The following is a 24,746-nucleotide window of genomic DNA, read 5'->3' as shown; positions in this document are numbered from 1 at the left end:
TGAGTACAGATAAATAGCATTAGGTATAGGGACAAGATTAGTCTATGAAAGACTGTGCAACTAGCTAAATAAATACTTTAAAGTGCCTGAAATACATTATGCTAAGGAGAGAGACTAACAAAACTTTTTTTCTCTCTTTTTAGAGGCAGAAAAAACTAGCTGTATTTTCTTTACTGCAATTTCAACAGTTGGCTGGAGCAAGTTCCATTTATACTGGAAGAACAGAGAATGTAACTAAAATAGGTACAGACTGTAAGAAAAAACTGCTTTTACTCTGATCATCAGGGCTATGGATATTTTAAAACATCATGACAAAACCACAACTGTTATTTTGGGAGGTCATATTAAATCTTTCAGGATCATAAATGGACAAATAACTGACATGCAGAAACTAAGTATATTCCATTAAATCTGAATGTAGATGTTTCTAAGTTAGGAGTGATTATGGAAAAGTTAGGGGAAAAAAAACCCTACCAAAAGATATGAAATTCAAATGGAGCAAATGCAATATAAAAATTGAGTGCCATAAATATTCAAATACCAGAGGAGACTAGGCACATGATTTGAAAACATCCTCATTTTACAGGTAGCTGTGGTTTAGAGGAAGGGACAATGGACTGAGCAATAGAACCTGGGGGCAGGTCACTTAACTTCCTTTGGCTTCATTTTCTTCCTAGGAAAACTGCGGTTAATGTTATCTTAATCACTGGTTGTTTCTTTATATATTTACATGGTATTACAATGAGCATATAGAAGATTAAATGAGATGATAAGTCAAAAACGTTTAAGTTATAAACTGTAAAGGATTGTAAAAATATAAGGTGTAAGTAACAATCTTGTGGACCACCAGCAATTGAATAGTACTTGGTAATCCTGTACCACCCAGCAGAGGTCCTGTTGTTGAGATAGTTCATAGGATGAATGAGACACTGCAGGCAAGGCAATGGATCTAGGACACAGCATAAAGTAAGGCACGCAATCAATGGTCACAAAGTATTCCTTCCTCTGAACTCAATATTCATCATACCCAATTTTAACAAGATGTGGAAACCTAAATATTACACACTAAGCAATTCAAAGACACAAAGAAAACTAATCCTCCTCTGCCAAATGTTTAATAATTTGGTTAATTCAACATTGTAGAAGTGTTTGTGTGAAATCTTTATTTACTCCCCTCAAATGAAGGGGTAACAGAGACTAAACATTTCCCATTAAAATGCAAAATCTCCAGGCGGGGGTCACAGTCAAGTCCTCATGAGCCATCTCTTGAGCTATGGGTTCCAAGCTCACCAAGATTAGTAGACTTCTTAGTCCAAAGGAAGGGAGGAAGGGCAGGGAAGGATGGGAGGCTTTAGTTACGACTTAACCACTGTAGCAGGGTATTAACTGTAAGTTTGCTGGCTGGGAGGTGAAGAAACCAGCAGGAGGAAGGAAAGCCTAACTGAAGGAGGAGGAAAGCAAATCTCCAGAGAAACCTTCTCTCTTGTACTTCACAATCCTGTCTTGGATCAAAAACAAAACCAAACACACTCCTGAAAACAAAAGGCAAATTAGTGTGTTCATATGGTCTTCAACTATTCAGGCTTAATGACTAAGATACTGATAACTCTGTGTTTAGGTGTTCGGGAAAACTAAGAGAACACTGGCCTACATTAAAGCAGGGCAGCATTAGCTACAAGGTAAATACTCTTAATTCCTGACCTTCAGGGTGATAAACCACACAGAAGTTTCAAAAGCTATGATAACCTGTCTGATAGTTCAAGAAGAAAGAAATGATGTTTGTCTTCAATGGTTTCTTCATTTCTGTCTGTTGAAAGGGGTTATCCGAGCTGACAGGAAAAGCTCCTACCACTTACCAAAACCTAATAGCTTCTTGATGAGAAGCTGAAAAAAAGCACTAGCATCTCAGTATCGCAGACTAGATGATGAAGAGAATACAAGATGGTTCACAGAAAAGTGGTTAATAGCATAAGCTCCATGAGGACACGGTTTTTATAATTACTGCTGTATTCCTTGAATCAATCCTAAAACATAACAGGCTCTCATTAAATATTTGTTGGAATGAATGAATGGACAGATGAACAAGCAAATAAATGAAATCTGACTTTGTAGTCAAGATCGCCAGCATTCAAATTCTGGTACAGTCTCTTATTGGCTATGTCATAGGGCAAAATTCTGTGTCTTAGTTTCCTCATCACTTAAATGGATATAATAAAAGTACATATTTCAGAAGTCTTTAAGGGGATTGTAGGAGGTAATTCAAGCAATGCACTTAGTACACAGTAAGCAAATAAACACTGAATTAATTTTATGAATTTCTCATCTATACCTTCCCTGCTATTTGAACAAAACAACAACAAAACAGAAGATTTAATTTAAGGCCTGATGACAAATACTTAGAATAAATGCCTTAGTATGATCTACTTGCTTTGAGGATGTATGTGGAGGCAACACTTAGTCACCTAATTTTTCTGCCTGTTGCCCTTCCTTGCCCTATAAGAATTTTAAAATAAGGTTACTCTTTAAGTGGGAAATGAGTAAAATATGAAAATTACAATTTATATCACTCAAGATGAAATCAAGAAATAGGATGTACACAAGAGTCTAAAGAGTTTTATGAACACTCAACATTTCAATTGAGTGATCTGGGTATAGTCTTAGGGAGGCAGAACTGAAATGTGAAAGTTAGTATACTAACTCATAATCAATTATATTTTACCCCATCTGGAGTAACTTTATGTAAACAGAAAGACAATGATGAGCAAAAGGCAAGATATGAGCTGTGCATAGGCAGCATTATCTAGGATAAGGACACACTGAATTTGGCAAACCTTGAGCTAGTCACCTCTGATCCTGCCCATCCATGGCTCATGAGACCTGAATTATCATCCTTCATCTTTGACTCTGATTCCAATGCCCACAAAATTACTTTCTGAGTATTCATTTATATTCCCTTATGCCAAAATGCTGGAAGCAAATACCTGAACTGCAAAACTAATATTTGTGACTATTCCACTGTAAATTTTAAGATCTTTATTTTTTACCATAACTAATACCACGACACTGTATTGAATTCCTTACAGAAAGATATTAAAATGTGCCATTTTAAGAGCTGAGGGCATTAAGTAAAGTTGATCAGCTTACTTTGGGTCAAGTCAGGTGCTTAAATAAGTCAGGGAAAAGGCTAGAATTTTCTTGTTTCTGTAAAGAATATTTCCTTCAATTAAAAAAAGTTGGATCAGCCAGTTACAAAAGAACAACTATTGTATGATTCTACTCATCTGAAATATCTAGAGCAGTCAAACTCATAGAGGTAGAAAGTACAATGATGGTTGCCAGGGACTAGAGGGAGGGGGAGTGGAGAGTTAGGTTAATGGGCACAGAGTTTCAGTTTGGGATGGTGAAAAAGTTCTGGAGATGGATGGTGGAGATGGTTGTACAACAATAGGAATGTATTTAATGCCACTGAACTGTACGCTTACATGGTTGAAATGGTAACATTTATGTTATGTATATTTTGCCATTATAAAAAATGTTATGAGAAAAAAATCATCCTTTTTTTAAAAAGGAAAAGAAAATTACAGCAAACAAGTTACAATCGCTGGCAAAGCACTTCATGAGCCTTGGTCTGCCCATCTATGAAATTGCTTTAGACTTGGAATACATATCTCAAATGACCCTTAAAGTTCAATTATATGGTTGTGCAATTTGGAAGCACTACCTAGAATAGGGGTTGGCAAATTCTATCTGTAATGGGTTAGATGGTAAATATTTTAGGCTTTGTGGACCATATGGTTTTTGTTGTAACTCCACTCCGTCCAATAAGCTAAATCTGCCAAAAACAGGTAGCAAACCAGATTCGGCCCTTGGGGTTTTGTTTGCCAATTCCTTATCTAGAGGATAGATATCTCTGTGAACATGTATAGATGATAGCAATTAAAAGCTTACCTGTGTCCCAGGGTTGAAAACATCCACAATTCCCAAAACATCTTGTTTTAGTGTAACACCTTAACTTTGTGATTTCTATTTTCCAGGCAATGAGTAGAACACAATGGCTTAACTACCAAAAAGTGGTGGTGGTATCATCACCATCACCATCACCACCACCATCACTGTTATCAAATAGCTCAGAGTCAGAAACTGTATTTTATTTTTTGTAAAGGGTTGCCACAATCTGATCTTTCTCCTATGTCATAATGGAGAAAGTCTACCAACAAAGAGAAAAGGAATTTCTAATAAAAATATTCTTTCCTATTTTCTAAAGAGCATATTTTGTCTTTCACCTCTGACTTCAAGACACCATACAGTCCCAGTAACATTTAAAGAGGAAGTATTTCTCCATTCTACCTGGGATTCTAGAGTGCTGATCTAAGAGAAAACATAGGGCTTCAGGGGGTAAACTTCACTTAAGTCATCATAACTTAGGTCCATTCACTACTATACTCCTAAATTATAAAAAAGAGGCTTTGATATTAGATCATTTGAATACTGGCATTTTAATTTACTAAATTAAGAACACTGTAGAAAAATCCAAAGAAGAGAGGTAATTACATGGACCCAGTTGTGCTTTCAAAAGATAAGGTTTGTTAAGAATTGTTGTTCTTGATTTGAACAACTTACAAGGGTACTTCACCCCCTAAAAATTTTAGAAGGATGATGCTTATCAAAAATACTGACAAGGAAGTTAATTGGAACTTGATAGTTATAAATTAGTAGATCACCATTTCCTTTATAGTATTTCCTGAACAATTTATTCTTTAATCATTTTTTACCAATGAGGTCTGAAGTTTCAAGTGTAGTACTCATTTCTCTGGAAAAGGAATTTCTGTAATTAGAAACTGAATTTATAAGCATAGGCATGAATTCTTACATGAAGGCTTTATGCTATGTAAGTTACATTAGAAGTACTCAACAATAAACTAGTCATTAATAAAACCAAGTAAATTGAATTTAACTTTTTTTTTAAAAATTTTATTTATTTATGATAGTCACAGAGAGAGAGAGAGGCAGAGACACAGGCAGAGGGAGAAGCAGGCTCCATACACCAGGAGCCCCACGTGGGATTCGATCCCGGGTCTCCAGGATCGCGCCCTGGGCCAAAGGCAGGCGCTAAACCGCTGCGCCACCCAGGGATCCCGAATTTAACTTTTAAAACTTTTAAAAGGTGACATGTGTGATATAATACCCATATTCAACAATCATGTGGATGTTTCACACTTCTGTACTTGGTTCATTAACTTCATTACTTTAATGAACTTTAATATGCCACATTAAACACAAACCCTCAACACACATGTAAAGTATTACATGCTACATATTACACACACACATTCTATTCTAAATGCCTGTGATAGGTTGAACTAGGTCTCTCAAAAACACATGTTGAAATCCTAACCCCTGAAACCTGTGAGTGTGACTTTATTCGGGAAATAAATTCTTGAAAGACAGAATGAAGTTACAATGAGGTCATACCAGAGTAATTGGGCACTGAATCCAAAGGACTAGTGTCCTTATAAGAACAGGAGACAGCCGGGAATACCATGATGCACAGCAAAGAGGGCCATATGATGATACAGGCAGAGAGTGGGGAAGCAGCATCAGAACTACATGTGGTAGAGGAATGGAAATTCCCTCCAGGGAGGTTTCTGCCAGGAGAGAGAACCACAGCTCAACTACCTCTTGATTAAAGAATTTGTGGAAACTGATCAAATTTAGGATCATGGCTATGGGAGATGGGAGGGAATTTGTCCAGGCACATACATAAGAATAATAAAAATACCCCCTGACCCCGGCAAAAACAAAAACAAAAACAAAAGCAAAAAAAACAAACCCAAAACAAAAACAACCTCCAGCAATACTGAGAACCCAGCTGAATTGGATAATGTTTCTAGTGGTAATGATCTGCAGAGAGCCATGCTGGTAGAAAAGCAGCAGAAATAGATAAATGGACTGGCCAAAAGGATAAAGGATTGTGGATACAGTGGGTAGAAAAAAGGAGCTAAGAGAAAAGTCAGGATGACAATGACATTGGGGTCTGAAGAAGACTAGGAAGAGAAGGAATCCAGAGAGAAGTTGACTGAACTACACAGAAAGGAAGGGGTAGTGAATTCCCATTTTTATTAATGTAATTTTCAAGTATAGAAGCCGGAATATGCTTATTTTAAAATCAATTTATATTGTACTTAATTCTAGACATTCTTTTGGCTCCCTTCAAAGGAATCTGATACAGGTTAATACTTACAATACCTGGCATAGGACTACTCTGTGCTACACATAAAGAGTTACAGAGATTACTTGATACATACTTACATATACATATATACACACATATGCATAGTATATATTAAAAACTTCACAGATGAAGGACTAGAGAGATGTGCTTCTTTAAACATACAGTCACACTGTTTTTAGTTGATTATCTCTTTTATGTTTTATAAGGCACTAATTAACGACTGTTGATATCAGTACATGCATGGCATTATACCTGGAGAGCTATACCAGAACTTGTAGCATTTATAAGCTTTGACCCTTGAAACCATTTTTAAATTGCACATAAGAATACTCCATACCAGATATGGAAATACCTGAAATATTCAGAGTCAAAATATAAACAGGTAGCACTTAGGAAGTAAAACTGTGATAAACAATAATGTACATATTTTGTATTGTTATCCTTTGAGGATGTTGTTTCTTCACAAAGCATAATGCTCATGCTATAAATTTTTTTCATACAACTTTCCACCATGAAGACAGGACTGAAGTGCAGCTTATTCATATTTTTATAAAGACAAGCTTATTAAAAATTCAAACTTCCTACTAGATGAATTAAACTTACTTCTAGCTAAAAATCCTATAGCTCAAAGAAAAAAAAAACTTCAAGAAAAAGTATGAAACAGATTCCTGTTTTTATAGACAGTACTGCTTTCCAATTTCTTGTCCACCCAAAGTGTAAGTACAACAAACAGAATTAGCACACTCGAATTATTGAAGTTAGGTACTGTAATTCTTGTAGGGGATATTCAGAGTTATTTTTCATTTTCATTTATTCAGATTCAATTATCTATCTTATCCTTGTCAACATAGCAGCCTCTGCATACACAATATAAAATATTAACTAAAAAAGAGCAAGTAAATAAACTTCCAGTTCCTTCTGGCTCAAACAATTCACTTCCTCCAACTGACCAGCATTGAGTTCTCTGTGGCTATTAAGGAACACTGGCAATTACTCTTACCAAATCATTTCTGATGACTATCAAGCATGATTATTTCTAAATTCTGTGAAATGTAGATGTAGTGGAAACAGAATGGCTTTTTGCAACACCTCTCCCTGTACCCTTTCGTGTGCCTTCCTGTAGAGGCTGGAAATTGTGGCAATACTTCTAAAATTTTGTCTTCAACTCCATCCAGGCAAAAGGCAACTCTGCAAAGCCTCCTCAAGCTTCAATCAGCTTATCTGAATCAAAGCTTTCTAAGGCATAGCTGCCACTCTTTATCTCCCTTGCTAATAACTAATGATGCAACGAGGCTTACCAAGTATCCAGAATGATGCCAAGCAGTTTGTGTAGTTATTATTTCTTATACTCAAAACAGCAACCCTGTGAGATAAATAAATTCAATGTCCTCATTTTACAAATGTGGAAACAGTGGCACTGGGTTTATGACATAATGAGAATCACAAAGCTCAGGAAGGATGGAGGCAGGAGTGGAACCCAACGGAGCAGCTGCAAGACTGTCCTGGTGCTGCTCAACCACCTTCCAGACCACTTTACTCTGTGGCAGCATAATGCCTCTGGGATTTAGTACCAGGCAAATCTTACCACCTAATCTCCACTCTTTCAACATAGAACCCCTATACCACAACTGGACCAAGCTCTCACTGACCCACAAAAGCGATGTGAATGCCAACCTCTAACTTTGGTTATGTTGCTCACCACTAAATGAAATGCTCTCCCTCTTTCTCCTCCTTTTTCCCAACCATTAAGGCCAATTTTAATTATAAATTTTTCCAAATTGTTCCTTCTTCCAACTCTTCCACCTCACTGGAGTCTCTCTTTTCTGAAAACTGCTGGAGACCCATGTATCTGGTATTTAGCTAGTTTAGTATTATTAGTATTTATGTTTTGTGTTTATGTAGTCTATCCGGTAAGATGGTGGACAACCTGAAGGTGGGGACAGATAAGGCTCAGCACAGGTCTGTGAACCTAGCAGATGCTTAGTAAATGTTGGCTGAATTTATAATAACCTCTCTAGCAAAATATAGTAAGTAAAATTAATGCAGCTCACTGTCATAAAGTAACACTCTAAGAAATCATCTCAAGACTTTTTGGGTAAAATTAAAGGCACATATAACTTCCAGGGTATTCTTCAACCTAACAACCAATTCCTCCAGCTAATCACATCACGTAAGTAGGCATTCCCTTGTTTGGATACAGCAAGTCAGGCTATGCATATACGTGTGCATCAACAGCCAGGGACAGACATTTGAGCACTGTTCAAATACAACACTGGAAATATAATGAGGGATCCAAGTGTGTTGGAATTAAAATGATGTTTTGGAAAAGCTGGTAAGTTGGGAAATGAAAATAAAAGGCACTCAGTTGCTTTTTAGCTTTGGATCATTTAACAAGCACCTCCAGTACCTACACGTTAGGTATAACACTCTTTTGCATACTGTGAAGGATGCCGCCGTAAGTCCTGCTGAGTTTTCTTGTATGTGTGTGAGGCAGCTCACCTATCTGATAATTTTTCAATGTTAGAATAAGATGTTCTTCTACATTTGAATGAGAGAATAGATGAAACTTTCCTCTTACTTTACTACCATCACCAGAGTTCACACAGTTGTGAGAGGTTAAAAAGATCTGAGTCAGAATCTGAAACATTTCTGATTTTCAGGGATGTTTTTTAAAAGAGTAACTCACAGGAGAGAGAAAAGGAGAGGCCAAACAGCAGAAAGCAGGTGTGGTCTAACTGGTACCAGGTGTCTAGCACTTGAGGTACTGAAGCAGCCTTTCTGCTTTCCACCAGGCCTTGGCATCCAGCCATGACCAAGCCCCTGCATACCCTAGTAGTGGCCTGCACAGAGCACAGTTCTTCTGGCCCTGAGCTTCTATAGCAACCCCTGAACCTCTGAGGGACAATCATCTATTACCATGCTAAACCAATTACACAGTTTGATATAAGAAATCTTAAGGTTGCATCCTCTAACAAAGAAAACATAAAAGGTATTTACTTGTTTATGTATCTTACTAGATTTCCAGGTTAGCTTTCAGATGTATGTAATACTATCATAGTGTGGCGATATTAATCCCCCTCTGTAACACGGGGAAATAAAATCCCTTCTAACCCCACCTAATTCAATGAACATATTATTATGTGCCATGACAAAGAAAGAGATCACAAGGGCTATAGCATTTTCTGTTAGAGATGGAGGCTCTAGGAGCATACAGATTCTTTGCAACAAAGTTGAGAGTGCATGGCATCCCTTCACAGGGAAGTTGGAGCTAAAAGAGAGCACTGATTGGGACATATGAACTTGTGAATCATTCATACGTCAAAATTGCCCAAGCTTTACTTTAGTCTAATACTATTATCAGCTATCTATTCAAATGCCAGAAACAGCAGAAAATACAAATGGTAGAGATTAAAAACAAACATCCCAACAAACAGAAACAAAACATTCATTTTAGAAACCCTCTGGATTCTGTTAAATGCGCTGGTACGTGCCCATGGGTTCCACACTCACTTATTTCCCAATGCTAATTAGTAGCACAAACACTCAGTCCATCATACTAGATGTCCTCTGATTTCTGATACTCCCTCTACTCCATACAGGGATTCCCTCAGCTATACAGCTTTCTACTTCTATAGGGAAGATCCCATCCATTCTTAATAGGCTGAAGTAAGGGGAAACAGAAAAGTCAGATGGCAGATGAGTAAATGAAATTATGCCAAGGGGGAAAAAAAAAGGATTACTGATAAAAATGTAAACAGATTAGACAAGATGACTAAGCAATATTAAATTCCATGTACATTTGGAATTTTTATGTATGTAGTGCTCGTAAACTGCAGATGGCCACAGTGCCAACAACAATCTGTCTAAAACTGACTTTAAGGGGAAAAGGAAACTATTTGACCAAAAGCCACTGAAATCTGCCAATAACAGGAAACTCATAACTTCTGTGGAGCAAAAATAAATAAATAAATGAACATTTATTTTTTGAGAAGAGCTCAAACTGCCTAACTCCTTTGGTATCAGTGAAGTTAGGTCTAACAGATTTCTGCCAGAAAGTGCCAGAAATCCTCCACTGAGGTTGTCACTATTTCCCCTGATCCCAGTTATTGGAGCTGAAGACAGCTTCCCGAAGGTCAGGATTTCTAAAGAAATGCAAAAGTAAGCATGAATGAGGGGAATACAGTGTTCCACATCATCATGATGTCTGGGAATCAAGTAGCTATTGTGTAGCTCTTCACTCGCCATGCCTACCAGAGCTCATACACTCTTTAAATGATCAGTCTCTTCCATGTTAACAAGGTGAATTTTCATACTAATACAGGTAGAACAAGATGTTTTTAAGTCTTCCAGATCAGCCTACAGACTCCTACACCTTTGCTACTTTACCTGCCGTCCACAGACCATCAGCATCAGCATCACCAGGGAGCTTGTAAGGAATGCAGAATCTGGGGCCCCAAGGAATTTGTATGCAATTACAATTTCAGAAGTGCTGTGAATTTACTAAAAATGTTTCTTACTCTTGGGATTAGGTATTTCTCTCCCCAGATGCTAGGGATCAGTGTGGTTAGGCCAATTCTAGGACAATCTGAACATTAAAATGAATGATAGTAATAGATTACAACACATTGAATCAAGGAAAGAATCCATGAATCCATATTTGTAATAAGGAAATAAACAAGTAGGTAAAGTGGAAGCCCTTCTTTACAATGGAATATACAACGGGATTTACAATTTATAAATATATAAGGAACAAAAGAGCCAGAAAATGACCATTTTGCAACCACCACTACTGTAATGGATTCAGTTAAGAATCTCCAGAGATCCTAAGACCATTAGGTGAAAGTTTGTTTAGGAGTAGGATATTTACGTAGTTTTGCAGTATCTCTCTGCAGATTACTTCTGAATTACAAAGGGAAAAAAGTATCTTTACAGTGGAGAAATCTGTTAGACATTACCCAAACGTGATCAAATTTAATATCATTAGTAATGGGACCACCTAACATCATGTACCTGCTGAGGTAATACACTCAGGAGGATACACTATCACCTGCATAGTACTTCTGCCAAAAATGCATAATCTGATTCTAATTATCAGGAAATATAAAATAAGCCCACATTGAGGGACATTTTACAAAACAAATGGCTGTACTTTTTAAAAATGTTAAAGTCATGAAAGACAAGAAAACTGAGAAAGGTTAAAGAAGCTCCATAACTAAATGTAATCTGTGATTTGGTACTGTTTCCTGGATTAAAACTTCTTTCCTGTTATATGTATATGTATATGTATATGTATATATGTATAATAAAGGACATCATTGAGACAGGTCTACACATTCTAGATAATACTACTATATCAATGTTACAGTCCTGAATATGGTAACTGTATCTCCTTTTTAGGTGATACAAACTGAAGCATTTAGAGGTGAAAGGTCATATCTGCAACTTTTTCTTTTTTATTTTTTTGCAACTTTTTCTTAAATACTAAGTAGTTCTGAGAGAACTGTAATTATGTATGTAGAGATAAGAAAATATGGCAAAATGTTAACAAATGCTAAATCTAAGTGAAAAGTATATGGATGTTCACTGAACTACTGTAGCAACTTTTTGGTAGATTTCAAATTTGTCAAAATAGAAAGAGATAGGAAAAAAAAAACCACTGAAAGGAAAATAATGCAATCACAAATGGTCCCCATACCACTAACCTCCTAGTAGAAGAATATGGAATACCATCATTAACTGTACCGTTTCCCCACCCAAAGTGGTCTTGAAACTGAATATAATGAAATGAAATGGCAGACTGAAAAAAAAAATCCTCTTTAAAAGATTTCTAGGAGGCTCCTGGGTGGCTCAGTTGGTTAAATGCCTGCCTTTGGCTCCTGTCATGATCCCAGAATTCTGGGATCAAGTCCCACGTTAGGCTTCCTGTTCAGCGGTGAGTCGGCTTCTCCCTCTACCCTTCCCACCTGCTCATGATCTCTCTCTCTCTCTCTCTCTCAAATAAATAATCTTTTAAATTCTTTTTTTTTTAATTTTTATTTATTTATGATAGTCATCACAGAGAGAGAGAGAGAGAGGCAGAGACACAGGCAGAGGTAGAAGCAGGCTCCATGCACCGGGAGCCCAACGTGGGATTCGATCCCGGGTCTCCAGGATTGCGCCTGGGCCAAAGGCAGGCGCTAAACTGCTGCGCCACCCAGGGATCCCTCAAATAAATAATCTTAAAAAAAAAAAAAAAAAGATTTTTAGGAAAAAGCACTTTTTTGGGCTAACAGCCCATACTTTAAAAAAAAGACCTCATAATTCTTCCACAATGTGCCATGGCCTTTGTCACAAAAAATAGAAAAGTGAAGCAGACAAAGACCCCATTCTGGAGCACACATCTGAGTATAAGGAGACAATTAACAAGTAATGACAGGTAATAATGAAGTGCTATGAAGAAAAATAAAGCTGAGATGGACTGTCGGAGTACTGTTTAAAACAGGATGGTCACTGCATCCCAACGTTTATAGCAGCAATGTCCACAATAGCCAAACTGTGGAAGGAGCCTCAATGTCCTTCGACAGATGAATGGATAAAGAAGATGTGGTCTAAATATACAATGGAATATTACTCAGCCATCAGAAGGGATGATGGCTGAGTAATATTAGCAAACCTAACATTTGCTTGGATGTGGATGGAACTGGAGCGTATTATGCTGAGTGAAGTAAGTCAATCAGAGAGAAAGACCATCAGCATATTGTTTCACTCATATGTGCAATGTAAGAAATAGTGAAAGGGATTATATGGGCCAGGAATGGATGCTGTATTTTGTCAAATGCTTTCTCTGCATCTATTGAGAGGATCATATGGTTCTTGTTTTTTTCTCTTGATGATGTGATCAATCACACTGATTGCTTTATGAGTGTTGAACCAGCCTTGCATCCTGGGGATAAATCTCACTTGGTCATGGTGAATAATCTTCTTAATGTATTTGTTGGATCCTATTGGCTAGTATCTTGTTGAGAATTTTTGAATCTGTGTTCACCAGGGATATTGGTCTATAATTCTCCTTTTTGGTAGGGTCTTTGTCTGGTTTTGGAATTAAGGTGATAGTGGCTTCATAGAATGAGTTTGGAAGTACTCCATCTTTTTCTGTATTTCTGAACAGCTTTAGTAGAATAGGTATGGTCTCTTGAGAGTGTAGGGATAGAGGGAACATTCCTCAGCATCTTAAAAGTCATCTACAAAAAGCCCACAGCAAATATCATTCTCAATGGGGAAACACTGGGAGCCTTTCCCCTAAGATCAGGAACAAGACAGGGATGTCCACTCTCACCACTGCTATTCAACTTAGTACTAGAAGTCCCAGCTTCAGCAGTCAGACCACAAAAAGAAATAAAAGGCATTCAAATTGGCAAAGAAGAAGTCAAACTCTCTCTCTTTGCAGATGACATGATACTCTACATAGAAAATCCAAAAGACTCCACCCCAAGATTGCTATAACTCATACAGCAGTTCGGCAGTGTGGCAAGATACAAAATCAAGGCCCAGAAATCAGTGGCATTTCTATATACTAACAATGAGACTGAAGAAAGAGAAATTAAGGAGTCAATCCCATTTACAATTGCACCCAAAAGCATAAGATACCTAGGAATAAACCTAACCAAAGAGGTAAAGGATCTATACCCTAAAAGCTATAGAACACTTCTGAAAGAAATTGAGGAAGACACAAAGAGATGGAAAAATATTCCATGCTCATGGATTGGAACAATTAATATTGTGAAAATGTCAATGTTACCCAGGGCAATTTACACATTTAATGCAATCCCTATCAAAATACCAGGGAACAGAAATACAGGGAACAAAATACAGGGAACAGAAAGTTGGAACAAATCATTTTAAGATTTTTGTGGAATCAGAAAAGACCCCAAATAGCCAGGGGAATATTAAAAAAGAAAACCATAGATGGGGCATCACAATGCCAGATTTCAGGTGGTACTACAAAGCCGTGGTCATCAAGACAGTGTGGTACTGGCACAAAAACAGACATATATATATCAATGGAACAGAATAGAGAATCCAGAAGTGGACCCTCAACTTTATGGTCAACTAATATTCGACACAGCAGGAAAGACTACCACTGGAAGAAAGACAGTCTCTTCAAAAAATGGTGCTGGGAAAACTGGACATCCACATGCAGAAGAATGAAACTAGACCATTCTCTTATACCACACACAAAGATAAACTCAAAATGGATGAAAGATCTAAATATGAGACAAGATTCCATCAAAATCCTAGAGGAGAACACAGGCAACACCCTTTTTGAACTTGGCCACAGCAACTTCTTACAAGATACATCCATGAAGGCAAGAGAAACAAAAACAAAAATGAATCACTGGGACTTCTTCAAGATAAGAAGCTTCTGCACAGCAAAAGAAACAGTCAACAAAACTAAAAGACAATTTACAGAATGGGAGAAGATATTTGCAAATGATGTATCAGATAAAGGGCTAGTATCCAAGATTTATAAAGAACTTATTAGGGGGAGGAGCAAGATGGCGGAAGAGTAGGGTCTCCAAATCACCTGTCTCCACCAAACTACCTAGAAAACCTTCCAATTATCCTGAAAATCTATGAATTCGGCCTGAGATTTAAAGAGAGACCAGCTGGAATGCAACAGTGAGAAGAGTTCGCGCTTCTATCAAGGTAGGAAGACGGGGAAAAAGAAATAAAGAAACAAAGGCCTCCAAGGGGGAGGGGCCCCGCGAGGAGCCGGGCTGAGGCCGGGGCGAGTGTCCCCAGGACAGGAGAGCCCCGTCCCGGAGGAGCAGGAGCTGCACCGACCTTCCCGGGCGGAAAGGGGCTCGCGGGGAGTTGGAGCAGGACCCAGGAGGGAGGGGATGCCCTCGGGCTCCCCGGGACAGTAACAGCAACTCCGCGCCCAGGAGAGTGCGCCGAGCTCCCTAAGGGCTGCAGCGCGCACGGCGGGACCCGGAGCAGCTCGGGGGGGGGGGGGGGGGGGGGGGGGGGGCGGGGGGAGGGGGGGGGGCTCGGGCGGCGGCTCCGCGGAGGGGGCTGCACGGCCGGGAGCGCGAATCCAACAGCGCAGGCCCCGGAGCACAGGGCGCCGGGACACAGCCCAGGATCCGGCCTCCCCCGGGACAGGCAGAGGCCGGGAGGGCCCAGGACAGCGAGGACGCTCCTGCCCCAGCTGAGCAGATCAGCGGCCCCGCCCCGGAGCCTCCAGGCCCTGCAGACGGAGTTCCTGCCGGAGCTGAATCCAGGTTTCCAGAGCTGCCCCGCCACTGGGGCTGTTCCTCCTGCGGCCTCACGGGGTAAACAACCCCCACTGAGCCCTGCACCAGGCAGGGGCACAGCAGCTCCCCCAACTGCTAACACCTGAAAATCAGCACAACAGGCCCCTCCCCCAGAACACCAGCTAGACTGACAACTTCCAGGAGAAGCCAAGGGACTTAAAGAACACAGAATCAGAAGATACTCCCCTGTGGTTCTTTCTTTTTTTTTTTTTTTGTTTTTTGTTTTTTGTTTTGTTTTGTTTTTGTTTTTTTTTTGTTTTGTTTTGCTTTTTGATTTGTTTCCTTCCCCCACCCCCCCTTTTTTTCTCCTTTTTCTTTCTCTTTTTCTTTTTTTTCTTTCGTTTTTTTTTTCTCTTCCCTTTTTTTTCTCTTTCTCTTTTCTTTCCTTGTTTCTCTCCTCTCTTTTTCTCTTTTTCCCAATACAACTTGCTTTTGGCCACTCTGCACTGAGCAAAATGACTAGAAGGAAAACCTCACCTCAAAAGAAAGAATCAGAAACAGTCCTCTCTCCCACAGAGTTACAAAATCTGGATTACAATTCAATGTCAGAAAGCCAATTCAGAAGCACTATTATACAGCTACTGGTGGCTCTAGAAAAAAGTATAAAGGACTCAAGAGACTTCATGACTGCAGAATTTAGAGCTAATCAGGCAGAAATTAAAAATCAATTGAATGAGATGCAATCCAAACTAGAAGTCCTAACGATGAGGGTTAACGAGGTGGAAGAACGAGTGAGTGACATAGAAGACAAGTTGATAGCAAAGAGGGAAACTGAGGAAAAAAGAGACAAACAATTAAAAGACCATGAATATAGATTAAGGGAAATAAACGACAGCCTGAGAAAGAAAAACCTACGTTTAATTGGGGTTCCCGAGGGCGCCGAAAGGGACAGAGGGCCAGAATATGTATTTGAACAAATTCTAGCTGAAAACTTTCCTAATCTGGGAAGGGAAACAGGCATTCAGATCCAGGAAGTAGAGAGATCCCCCCCTAAAATCAATAAAAACCGTTCAACACCTCGACATTTAATTGTGAAGCTTGCAAATTCCAAAGATAAGGAGAAGATCCTTAAAGCAGCAAGAGACAAGAAATCCCTGACTTTTATGGGGAGGAGTATTAGGGTAACAGCAGACCTCTCCACAGAGACCTGGCAGGCCAGAAAGGGCTGGCAGGATATATTCAGGGTCCTAAATGAGAAGAACATGCAACCAAGAATACTTTATCCAGCAAGGCTCTCATTCAAAATGGAAGGAGAGATAAAGAGCTTCCAAGACAGGCAGCAACTAAAAGAATATGTGACCTCCAAACCAGCTCTGCAAGAAATTTTAAGGGGGACTCTTAAAATTCCCCTTTAAGAAGAAGTTCAGTGGAACAGTCCACAAAAACAAAGACTGAATAGATATCATGATGACACTAAACTCATATCTCTCAATAGTAACTCTGAATGTGAACGGGCTTAATGACCCCATCAAAAGGCGCAGGGTTTCAGACTGGATAAAAAAGCAGGACCCATCTATTTGCTGTCTACAAGAGACTCATTTTAGACAGAAGGACACCTACAGCCTGAAAATAAAAGGTTGGAGAACCATTTACCATTCGAATGGTCCTCAAAAGAAAGCAGGGGTAGCCATCCTTATATCAGATAAACTAAAATTTACCCCAAAGACTGTAGTGAGAGATGAAGAGGGACACTATATCATACTTAAAGGATCTATACAACAAGAGGACTTAACAATCCTCAATATATATGCTCCGAATGTGGGAGCTGCCAAATATATAAATCAATTATTAACCAAAGTGAAGAAATACTTAGATAATAATACACTTATACTTGGTGACTTCAATCTAGCTCTTTCTATACTCGATAGGTCTTCTAAGCACAACATCTCCAAAGAAACGAGAGCTTTAAATGATACACTGGACCAGATGGATTTCACAGATATCTACAGAACTTTACATCCAAACTCAACTGAATACACATTCTTCTCAAGCGCACATGGAACTTTCTCCAGAATAGACCACATATTGGGACACAAATCGGGTCTGAACCGATACCAAAAGATTGGGATTGTCCCCTGCATATTCTCGGACCATAATGCCTTGAAATTAGAACTAAATCACAACAAGAAGTTTGGAAGGACCTCAAACACGTGGAGGTTAAGGACCATCCGACTAAAAGATGAAAGGGTCAACCAGGAAATTAAGGAAGAATTAAAAAGATTCATGGAAACTAATGAGAATGAAGATACAACCGTTCAAAATCTTTGGGATGCAGCAAAAGCAGTCCTAAGGGGGAAATACATTGCAATACAAGCATCCATTCAAAAACTGGAAAGAACTCAAATACAAAAGCTAACCTTACACATAAAGGAGCTAGAGAAAAAACAGCAAATAGATCCTACACCCAAGAGAAGAAGGGAGTTAATAAAGATTCGAGCAGAACTCAACGAAATCGAGACCAGAAGAACTGTGGAACAGATCAACAGAACCAGGAGTTGGTTCTTTGAAAGAATTAATAAGATAGATAAACCATTAGCCAGCCTTATTAAAAAGAAGAGAGAGAAGACTCAAATTAATAAAATCATGAATGAGAAAGGAGAGATCACTACCAACACCAAGGAAATACAAACGATTTTAAAAACATATTATGAACAGCTATACGCCAATAAATTAGGCAATCTAGAAGAAATGGACGCATTCCTGGAAAGCCACAAACTACCAAAACTGGAACAGGAAGAAATAGAAAACCGGAACAGGCCAATAACCAGGGAGGAAATTGAAGCAGTCATCAAAAACCTCCCAAGACACAAGAGTCCAGGGCCAGATGGCTTCCCAGGGGAATTTTATCAAACGTTTAAAGAAGAAATCATACCTATTCTCCTAAAGCTGTTTGGAAAGATAGAAAGAGATGGAGTACTTCCAAATTCGTTCTATGAAGCCAGCATCACCTTAATTCCAAAGCCAGACAAAGACCCCACCATAAAGGAGAATTACAGACCAATATCCCTGATGAACATGGATGCGAAAATTCTCAACAAGATACTGGCCAATAGGATCCAACAGTACATTAAGAAAATTATTCACCATGACCAAGTAGGGTTTATCCCTGGGACACAAGGCTGGTTCAACACCCGTAAAACAATCAATGTGATTCATCATATCAGCAAGAGAAAAACCAAGAACCATATGATCCTCTCATTGGATGCAGAGAAAGCATTTGACAAAATACAGCATCCATTCCTGATCAAAACTCTTCAGAGTGTAGGGATAGAGGGAACATTCCTCGACATCTTAAAAGCCATCTACGAAAAGCCCACAGCAAATATCATTCTCAATGGGGAAGCACTAGGAGCCTTTCCCCTAAGATCAGGAACAAGACAGGGATGTCCACTCTCACCACTGCTGTTCAACATAGTACTGGAAGTCCTAGCCTCAGCAATCAGACAACAAAAAGACATTAAAGGCATTCAAATTGGCAAAGAAGAAGTCAAACTCTCCCTCTTCGCCGATGACATGATACTCTACATAGAAAACCCAAAAGTCTCCACCCCAAGATTGCTAGAACTCATACAGCAATTCGGTAGCGTGGCAGGATACAAAATCAATGCCCAGAAGTCAGTGGCATTTCTATACACTAACAATGAGACTGAAGAAAGAGAAATTAAGGAGTCAATCCCATTTACAATTGCACCCAAAAGCATAAGATACCTAGGAATAAACCTAACCAAAGATGTAAAGGATCTATACCCTCAAAACTATAGAACACTTCTGAAAGAAATTGAGGAAGACACAAAGAGATGGAAAAATATTCCATGCTCATGGATTGGCAGAATTAATATTGTGAAAATGTCAATGTTACCCAGGGCAATATACACGTTTAATGCAATCCCTATCAAAATACCATGGACTTTCTTCAGAGAGTTAGAACAAATTATTTTAAGATTTGTGTGGAATCAGAAAAGACCCCGAATAGCCAGGGGAATTTTAAAAAAGAAAACCATATCTGGGGGCATCACAATGCCAGATTTCAGGTTGTACTACAAAGCTGTGGTCATCAAGACAGTGTGGTACTGGCACAAAAACAGACACATAGATCAGTGGAACAGAATAGAGAATCCAGAAGAGGACCCTGAACTTTATGGGCAACTAATATTCGATAAAGGAGGAAAGACTATCCATTGGAAGAAAGACAGTCTCTTCAATAAATGGTGCTGGGAAAATTGGACATCCACATGCAGAAGAATGAAACTAGACCACTCTCTTTCACCATACACAAAGATAAACTCAAAATGGATGAAAGATCTAAATGTGAGACAAGATTCCATCAAAATCCTAGAGAAGAACACAGGCAACACCCTTTTTGAACTCGGCCATAGTAACTTCTTGCAAGATACATCCACGAAGGCAAAAGAAACAAAAGCAAAAATGAACTACTGGGACTTCATCAAGATAAGAAGCTTTTGCACAGCAAAGGATACAGTCAACAAAACTCAAAGACAACCTACAGAATGGGAGAAGATATTTGCAAATGACATATCAGATAAAGGGCTAGTTTCCAAGATCTATAAAGAACTTCTTAAACTCAACACCAAAGAAACAAACAATCCAATCATGAAATGGGCAAAAGACATGAACAGAAATCTCACAGAGGAAGACATAGACATGGCCAACACGCATATGAGAAAATGTTCTGCATCACTTGCCATCAGGGAAATACAAATCAAAACTACAATGAGATACCACCTCACACCAGTGAGAATGGGGAAAATTAACAAGGCAGGAAACAACAAATGTTGGAGAGGATGCGGAGAAAAGGGAACCCTCTTACACTGTTGGTGGGAATGTGAACTGGTGCAGCCACTCTGGAAAACTGTGTGGAGGTTCCTCAAACAGTTAAAAATATACCTGCCCTACGACCCAGCAATTGCACTGTTGGGGATTTACCCCAAAGATACAAATGCAATGAAACGCCGGGACACCTGCACCCCGATGTTTATAGCAGCAATGGCCACGATAGCCAAACTGTGGAAGGAGCCTCGGTGTCCAACGAAAGATGAATGGATAAAGAAGATGTGGTTTATGTATACAATGGAATATTACTCAGCTATTAGAAATGACAAATACCCACCATTTGCTTCAACGTGGATGGAACTGGAGGGTATTATGCTGAGTGAAGTAAGTCAGTCGGAGAAGGACAAACATTATATGTTCTCATTCATTTGGGGAATATAAAAATTAGTGAAAGGGAATAAAGGGAAAGGAGAGAAAATGAGTGAAAATATCAGTGAGGGTGACAAAACATGAGAGACACCTAACTCTGGGAAATGAACAATGGGTAGTGGAAGGGGAAGTGGGTGGGGGTTGGGGTGACTGGGTGATGGGCACTGAGGGGGGCACTTGCCGGGATGAGCACTGGGTGTTATGCTATATGTTGGCAAATTGAACTCCAATAATTTTTTTAAAGGATTATATGTGAAAGGAGGAGAACTGAGTGGGAAAAATTAGAGAAGGAGACAAACCATGAGAGACTCCTAACTCTAGGAAACAAAGAAGAGTTGTGGAAGGGGAGGTGGGTGGGGGGTTGGGGTAACTGGGTTAATGGGCAATAAGGAGGGCACTGGACGGGATGAACACTGGGTGTTATGCTATATGTTGGCAAATCGAACTTCAATTAAAAAAAAAAAACCCAGGGTGGTCAGAGAAGGTGACAGTGAGCAGAGACCTGAGTGATGTGAGAGGCTAACCTGTGTGAGTAACTTGGGTAAGAGCATCCAGGCAGAGAGCACAGTGTGTGCAGAGTCATGGAGGCACAATCACAATGCTGGTAAGGAGACTGTAAAAGATGAGATCAGAGGTCAGTATCCCTCACAGGCCAGTATCGAGGCTTTCTTGTTTAGTCTGATAAACTGATTGCTATCTCTCACCTTTCCCATCCGTCCAATAAATGTCTCATGCACTCTGGACAGCCATCTATACAGTACCCTAAGGAAGGGACCATGGTGGGAAAGCTTAGGAGTTTGCTTTGCTCAGTGTATGAAGCTCCATGCAAGCCTCCCCTCTCCATCTTGTGTGATTTTTTTCTGCATTCAAGGAAATAATCTCTAATTCCTTTCTCCCTTCCACTCTCTGTTAACCCTCAAAGGTCTCCTATATGTTCTCTTTGGGTTGAGAGGTTAAAAGAAAATATGAGCCCTATCATAGCTGAGAAGCTTATGAGTTATATTTATAATCTCCAGAGCTGGTTTTCACAGAAGTCATCAACTCTTCCTGGATGTGCAGTTTTGAAGGAGACTGGAGCACAATAACACACTAGTGCCGTTAGCATAAAAAAGTCTTTGAACATGTCCAGGAAATGCCTCAGAAAACTGTACCTACCTCTCCATTTTCCTTTAACCAAGCCTGTTGTTTTGTTTGTTTTTAAAGTTCTGCTGTTAAGCTACTTGAAGACCAAGATCACCCTATTCACTCTTTTATCCCTTTTATTCCTAGTGACAAGCCCAAAGTCTGCTATATAAAAGTTCTTCTATAAATATCTGTGGAACTATTTTATAGGTAAAAGATTAAAAGGCCAATTTCGTGTTAAGCTTGGTATGAGGGTTGCCAAAATATTAATATTATACCTTTTATCTCTATTAACTGTAAATATATCATAAACTATTCAGATGTGGTCTGATGCGGTGCAAGCTGCTTGGCACATACTAGGGACTTGACAGGCACTTGATGGATGGAGGGATGGTTAGATGGGTGACCAACCACACATCAGTTAGGAAATGTGAAATCCATCATTTATAATATTTATAAGAAACTTTTTAGAGGAAAAAAATGTACCTTGAGTTTGGTTCATGACAATCAGTTTATAAATTAACTTTGGATATAATAGTGTCACTTGTAATATAGCTATCTGGAACTACAGGTATGTTTTTACTCACACCCTGTTGGTGAGGGCTGATTCAGGGAGGGGTGGCAGATATACGCTTTATGTAATTTGGAAATTCAGAAAATAGAAAATTAATTCAATAATATCCTTTCAAACTGGGAGCAACTGTGCTCAAAAATGGATGACACAGAAAATCAAGGAGATGAAGATTTTGTCCAATTTAGTGACTCTAGTGAGAGAAATAAATTAGATGCTTTAAAAATGAGTATATTTACAGATCTAATCTCACTGGGTTGGAAGGGTGAGGATACTAAACCTATATTACATATAGTTTGATTTGCTCACAAAATTTTAAGGAGTTGTTTATATAAAAATTACAAATTTAATACACAATATATTCAATTATATATGTGTATATTTATATTCAATTTAACTACACTGAATACATGCTTTGAATTTTTAAAAAAATCTTCATTTTTGGCATTTTGTGAGAAAGAAGCTAAAACCTGAACACTTAGGAAACTTTTAACACTGTGCCCAGATATAGACAGTGTATTATGTTTCTTAAACTTGGTGGCCTACATGGCACTAAGTCAATAAGCAAAAGTACTCATTTTCAGAACAAGACACTGAGACAGTTAAAGTGGGGAAGGAATTAGAGAAAGAGGAAAGAGGACACAGCAACATGAATTGGGAGCAGAGGATCTTCTGTTATACACAGCTAACTGCTTTTATTCTCTGAGCTATCCCTCCTAGCATTTTGGGGGCTCTCATGTTTATCATCTTCTAAGACTTTTGAGAACCAAAGGTTTGTCTGGATAGAAATGACTCTACCATTTCCCATCCATTTATTCCCCATCATGGTAATTTCCAAACTAGCTAATTTAACAACAACAACCAACACTGCAGAGAATGAGTTTGAGAGAGAAGAAAACAAGAGAACTTGAGGGATATGCTGTGTCTCCTCTTACCACTGGGGAAAGCCCTGAACTAAATCTCTAGCCACATTCGACATTCTAAATCATCTGTCTATGATCAAGTGCTAATATGCTCCTTGTTTTATAACAGAGTGAAGGCAAGCATGTAGTCACTCACTCACCCCAGAAATATGGGGTGGGCCTACTGTACTGCCTGAACACATGGTGAATTAAGCAGACCTGTCCTTGTGGAACTTCCATTCCAAGAGAATTAAGTATGAAACAAATTATCTATCAGGTAAATATTAGTTAAGGTATCTAAGACAGTTGAAAGCAAACTTCTAACAAAAGAAAGAGAGACTCACATAAGAAGTCTTTCATGAAAATCTTAGGATCACATAACTTTAACAATCCAAGCAACCTTAAAGGTCACAAGTTAAATTTATGATCCAATGCTGGGATCTTGTCTTAAGATGTCTCTAATAAATACCTCTCTTCCCTATCACAAGATTTGTCAGAATATTGTATGATGAGTAAAGAATGGGCAGAAATGTATACAAATTAAATATTATACTCATAATTCTAAAACATTTCTTTATAAAAGCAGGTAAAACATTCTTTAAATTGTATCACTATCTCACTTGTAGTTCTGATTACATAAACTGGAACATTTTTACAATTTTTGATGTCATGCTTCACAAACTCAATCAACTACAACAAATAGCAATGAGTTATACAATCACATGAAAACCGTGTAAAAGTGTTATATTAGCTTATACACATTTCAGAAATGTGGGTCTTACTGAAATCATTAGGTTCACAATTAAACCTAGCTTAAAAGACTCAGGTTAAAAAAATTTTTTTTAAAGATTTTTATTCATTTATTCATGGGAGACACACAGAGAGAGGCAGAGACATAGGCATAGGGAGAAGTGGGCTCCTTGTGGGGAGGGACTCGGATCTCCAGGATCATGCCCTGAGCTAAAAGCAGATGCTCAAACACTGAGCCACCCAGGCATCCCAAGGTTTAAATTTTTTAACTACCTATACTTGCTTCTGTTCTTCACAGAATGCCTAAATAAATAAATAACCAATCTATAAAATATATTTCAATTTTGAAATCACAATGAAAAGTAAACAACTATGTTAGGGAAAGTAGAAAAGGATAAGAAAGGAAATTTCCATTAATAGATTGTTGGGATATAGTTTTTAAGAAGTTAAAAATGTGCCTCTTATACAGATAAAAATTGAGTACATATCAAATATTTATTTAAATCATTAATGAGAAAACTAGCAGAATGATACATCTGGTTCACTGAGTACAGGAAAGACTGAAGTATATATAGTCAATGAAAGAATACAATAAGCTTAAAAAAGTAGACTGTTAGTTTAAATATAGAACTGGTTAATGTCCTATAGGTCCA

The 24,746-nt window shown here is 38.6% G+C and overlaps 1 protein-coding gene across 5 annotated transcripts in view; it reads right to left on the bottom strand.

Annotated features, from left to right (window-relative positions):
- PCGF5 (polycomb group ring finger 5) overlaps positions 1-24,746 on the bottom strand; it is a 127,175-nt gene that overhangs the window by 74,784 nt on the left and 27,645 nt on the right. The gene's annotated exons all lie outside the window — the stretch shown is intronic.

This window comes from Canis lupus, chromosome 28 (genome assembly GCF_003254725.2).
Source record: "Canis lupus dingo isolate Sandy chromosome 28, ASM325472v2, whole genome shotgun sequence".
Classification (NCBI taxonomy): Eukaryota; Metazoa; Chordata; class Mammalia; order Carnivora; family Canidae; genus Canis; species Canis lupus.
This window is presented reverse-complemented; position numbering and strand designations above follow the sequence as displayed.